Below are 6,000 nucleotides of genomic sequence, written 5' to 3' on the forward strand. Positions count from 1 at the left end.
AGGGATGCTCTGACTGTGGATTTTGTTGAGGGTGAGTGTTGGGTGGCTGATCTAGTTTGGGGGTAGGTGCAGGTTGTCCTTGTGTTAACTGAATGGCCGCTTCTAAATTCGATGTAGCATCTCTCTGCCGGTGATCCATGTCAGCCTGCCGCTCATTCAATTCTTGGTGCTGCCGGTCAATCTCCCTTTGCTGCAGCACCATTGTCTCAGCCACATTCTCTTTATTAGCTCTCAGAGTTGCTAATTCTTCTTGCAATACAATCAAAGTTGTTTGCAAGGTTTCAACATCCCTCTCATCCTCTTCCAGTTCCACCTGTGGCTCATCCTTCGCTACATCTTGTGGAGGAGGTTGGTTTGGCATACTTCCAGAAGACTGCCTTGTCTGACCAGCTTTCTTGGAGGTTTTTTCCATTGATTTTCTTGAAGGTCTTGAGTTCAGCTCTCAATGAAAGCACCAAAATGTTGATTGGTGATTTAGCCAAAGACACGGAGTCACTAAAACGATAAAGATTTATAAGTTTAATGTAAGAACTAAACAACCCAAGGATTTATAGTGGTTCGGCCCCAGATGTTGGTAATAACCTACTTCCACTTAGTGTTTTTATTGATGTATTATGAAACCTGCGATCAACAAACTAGAGTTCATTGAGTTTCATAAGCTCCAAAAAAGGCTACAAAAGTCGTGTATAAAAAGCACTAGTTCTCTCCGAATACAAATTATTGCGTCTTTCCTTAAATGAGTCCCATGAATCCTATTTATAGGCTCAAGGATGCACATATGGGCCAATGGGCCCTGTCTAATTTTGTTACAAACATATTTGAATAATAATAGAAATAATAATCTTTACACATAAATAGGATCAAATATTTTCCTTATAACTGTATTTGAACTCGGGTGTCATTACTACGACCAGACCTGGTCGCATATGCCAGCACCTCTTCTTCCATATTGTTCATAATCTTTCTCGAATCCATCGAACAGCTTATACTCTGGTCATTGGTAGTCACGTGCAACTCACGTGCCCACGTGCTCACTAATTTTGCCACGTCAGCAAGTAAGTATTTTTCAGGGTGAACAAGAGGTTTGATCAATATAAACAGAATTTGGACTAGTGTTATTTATTCTTTGTGCTTAATGTTGAAAGCTACCTTTCCAACCTTTCTGTTACACCCAGATTTCGAGTCTTAAGAATTGTGATCTCGAAAGTTGGATTCGTTAGGAATGGGCTCGTAATGTCTGGAACACATGTCCGCAACCTAGGCACCGGACCTACAAGCAGCGGGCAACCTCGAAGATGGTAGCCTCGAAACCATTACAAGCTCGAAAGACAGACATCAAAGCATGTCTGTTCTCGGATGGCCTCGGATCAGGGGGTCCGAGCCTGACATGAGTATGAGCTCGAAGTCACATGATCTCGGGGAATGCCATAGCTCGAAAGTCAGTAAGAGACCTGGGTGGGAACAACACTGACAATGTAGATTGATAACTTTGAATATCCTAGTGAGTCATTTGGGAGAGACGCGGTCTACATTGATTGTTGTAAATCCCCTATAATAAATGGGTATTTATTATTCAGTTATACGCCCCCTGATCTTCAGGGGACGTTTCCTTGTATATAGGATTACAGGCTTTTAATGCCATTAAATTTATTTGCATATACAGAATAATTTCCCGAAATGTGTGAGATAGTATTATGAAATCTTCTCTATAAATAGAGAAGTCATGCACCATTGTAAATGACCGAATTTTTGTAATCTTGAGAGAAAACTCTGGAGAATTCATTCTTGAAGAATTTCCAGAGATCATCTTAAGTTTTAATAACAAAGACTCGTGGACTAGGCAGAGTTAACTGCTGAACCACGTAAAAAATCCCATTTGTTTTATCGTATTTTCCTGGCCATAACTAATTATTGTTTTCGTGCTCTTATTTCACTGTTGACGAAAAACGGCGTCAACACTTTTAATTAGTGTTTTTCTTGTATTATCTTATCTGCAGATAGATTTGTGCATTTGTAATAAACTTTCAATGATAATTCTGGAAATGATTTTCACTATATTTACTTTGTTAATTTTGAGTGAGCTTAAGCTAATGAACATTTGTTATGACTAGCTGATAATGAGATTGAGTAATGATATTAGTTAATTGTAATGATTCCTTTAATATTTTTTTTTTCAAGTTTGGACTATTATTAATCCATATATTTTTATTTTATTATGTAGAATTTATTGATTGTGTAATGTGACGAATAGATAATGAGTTTAAAGGTATGAGGTTACTTGGATATTATAATTTTTATATTTTTTTATCATAAATTTTTTATATTTATTTTAAAATAATAAATAATGATCACAAAAAATATTTTTTTTATTTTTTAGTTTAGAAAATAAAAAAATAAAAACATGTTTCTTATTTTTTATTTTCTTAAACAAAAAATAAAAATAAAATTTACTGAATGTATTTTTATTTATTTATTTTAAAACAAAAATAATTACCAAACACATTTTTATTTTATAAAAATCAAAAACAAAAAACAAAAATGTATTTTTATTTTTGTGTTTAAAAAATTCATAAATAGAATTTTTTATCAAACGCAACCTTAGGTTTTGTTTCACATTCTTTTCCGTTTTCAAAATTATGTTTTTAGAAATAAGAACATAAAACAATTTTTGTAGTTTTAAAAAACAACACGTGTTTGGTTATTGATTTCTAAAAATAATTTTTTAGTTTAATTTATAAAAAATCTTAAATAAAAATTTAATAAATATATTTACAAAGAGAAAAATCTTTTAAAAATTTGTAATAAATAATGAGATAAAGTAATGTGAAAGAAAAAGTGATGAAAAATAAGTAGGGAGAAATTTTGAGAAAGAAAAATTGAGAAGAGAGAAATTGATGTAAGAAAAAAAAATGAGAGAGAAAGTGATGAGTTAGAAAATAAGGAGATCAAAAGTGATGAGAGAGAAAGTGATGTTAGAGAAAGTGAGGAGAGAAAAATTAATGAGAGATAGAAAATGACGTGAGATAATAAAAGTTATGTGAGAAAAAAAAATAGACAAAAAAAAATTGAGAACAACTAAAAATTTTATGTTTTTTGTAACTTTGTTTTTAAACATTATTTTTTTGAAAACAATGTCAAACACCCTACTTGTTTTCAAAAAATAATTTTTAAGTTTTAAAAACAAATAACATTTTATTAGTTAAGGAGTCAAACACCCTCTTATTTTCTCTCAAAATAAATGTTTACTTATTTTTTTTATTTACTTATTTTATAAATAGAATATGATTATAAAACTCCCAATTTTATACTTCTAATATTGTAAAAAAAAAATTTAAATATCATAATTTTACAAATTCTCTTAAAGCTTATAATAATTGTTATTTGAAAACTTAAGGGTATGATTGAAATAGAATTCAAATCACATTCTATGTTTTTAAAATTTAAAAGTTGTGGGACCTACAAAGAAATCTTGTTTGGTTTATCATTTTTGAAAACTCATTTTAAAAACAAATTCTAATTTATCAAAGGGATTTAGAAAACGATGATTTCATGTTTTCAGTTTGATCTTACTTTTTTTTATGACCACTTTTTTCTTATATTCTCTTTATATGATTTTTATTATTAGATTGTTTAATTTAATTTTTTTGGAAGGTGCTATGTACAAGTACAATACTTTTTCTTTACTGACAATTATATTTTTTTCTTTCTTTCTACAATTCTAGTGTTAGACTATTTACTCTCTATTTTTTTTCTATAAAAATGGTATTTTCTTCAATTTAAAATTACTATCCACCTCCATAACGATATATATTTGTTAAAATATTCCATTGTAAAATTATAAAGGGGATATAACTTGATTCTAATTTATAATATATTTTTTAAAATAAAATTCAGCTAATGATAAAATATTTTATAAAATAAAGATTACAAAAAAAAATACTATTAATAAATAAATACAAATTTATCATTTCAATTCTATACTAAAAGTTAAATATTATCAAATAAAAATAACTAAGAAAGTAAAATATTTTTCTAAGTCCACAAATTGTAAATTGAGTTTTATGTTTTTATATTATCTACCAATCATATATTCAATTTTTAAAACTAAAAATAGCTAACAAAGTGCAACCAATCATATTTTCAGAAACATGTTTCCAGACAATAAACTCAAATTTTTATTTCAGAATCACACTTTTGATAAATATAATTTTCAAATCGTGAACCAATCAGACCCTAAACTCTTCTTTAATTTAAATATCTCTATCCATAAATTTTCCAAGGATATTTAAGCATATTTATTAAATTATATTAAAACATACAAATTTAATTAATAATACTAAAAAAAAAATTATGTGGCATTATACCACAGTTTGGGTAGAAATGTAATCCCTTGTTAAAAGAAGATATGCAACAACAATCTTATTCGAACTGTCATCTCATGTAAGTTTTAATTCATATGACACGACAATTCAAGAGTTACTATCGTGTCATGTCTATTTTTAACCCTAGACAACAATTCTACGAAAATTGTGGTCTCATGTGTGTCGTCTAAGTACTGTTTCATAGTAGAGATACGGATGTTGATTAAAAGACAATGGCAGAAAAAATGAAACATAGTGTTATCATTATCCAAAACCAAGTAAGTCATGACTTTTTCTTAGGTATAGGTTGGTTCAATTTTACTTACTCTACTTGCAAGACTAGCAAACGAGTGTGTTATAAAGTCTAAATTTTGGTGTTTGTTAGTATTGTATAGCATATGTATAATACCTAGAAGAATAAATCACATATGTAATAAAGGAGAGTGATTTTCATATCCAAAACACTTTTTTGCTTTCCCCATTTTTTTTTATGTTATTGATGAATCTTCTTTATTGATTTGTATGTTAATTGAATTTTCTTGCTTGTCTTATCAACTTGTAAAGCCAAAGCCAAAGATGATTAGTAACTAAATTTTATACCACGATGATTGGTTGCAAACTGCATCTCAATTCCATCTTCTGAAAGTTGGGATGAGCAAAATATTATTCAGCATTATTTTTTAACATATAAGTTTATCATATATATCATTATTTTTTATCGGAGAAAAGGGATATATGTAGTTTAATAGTGTGATTACATGATTAGATTACATTACATTAGTATTAGTATGTTAAGGGGAAGATGAAGACAAATGATCTAACAGATTTGGTAGAGTTGAGATCGAGGTTTAACTCTAGCATTTTCTATGTCATTCACAATCACTTGTTTTGTTTTATATGCAGCATCAATGTTCCTTACTGCAATGATGACATGGGCACCCCTAAGAGCCAAAAATTTTGAGGTCTCCAACATAATCCTACTTCATGCAATTTTTCTATTTTAATTTTATTAGCCTACGTTTCTAACAAAATGACAAACATATGTATATATAACTGCATTAGTATCAAAGAAAGAATAGCTTCTGGCCAGTGATAATATAGTAAACTTAGATGCATCAATTTTATTGAATGACTTGCTCAGTCGTATGATCTTGAATTTTCTTGCTTGTCTTATGGGGTTCATCAAATAGAATGCCTTAATGTCTTCACACGTTAGATCCTAAAGTGACATGTAAACCCTTTTATTTGTGTGTGATTTGATTATCAGTGAGCTTAGAGGTTTAGAGTTTTAGCTTAAACCCTGCTATGGTTTTATGATTTCATTTCTTTGCAATTGTTTGGGTAATGTATGCGTATTTATGATTTTGAAGCCACTTTAAAATTTTGTGGCTACACACTATTTCGGTAATTCTACTAAATATTACCAAATTAGGTTCTTGGATTCTGGTATCATTATTTCGGCACATGGTTTTTGAGAGAGTTTTTGCTACTCACTTGAGAAAGAAGACTAGAAGTTGAGAATAGTTTGTTAAGAGGGAGTGCATTTGTGCATTCGAAGCTTGTTCTTGTTCATTTTACTATGAGAGATCGAATGTGTAAAGTGATCCTGAGAGTTTTGATCTTCAAGTACTGTATTGGA

Source organism: Humulus lupulus, chromosome 8, assembly GCF_963169125.1.
Source record: "Humulus lupulus chromosome 8, drHumLupu1.1, whole genome shotgun sequence".
NCBI lineage: Eukaryota > Viridiplantae > Streptophyta > Magnoliopsida > Rosales > Cannabaceae > Humulus > Humulus lupulus.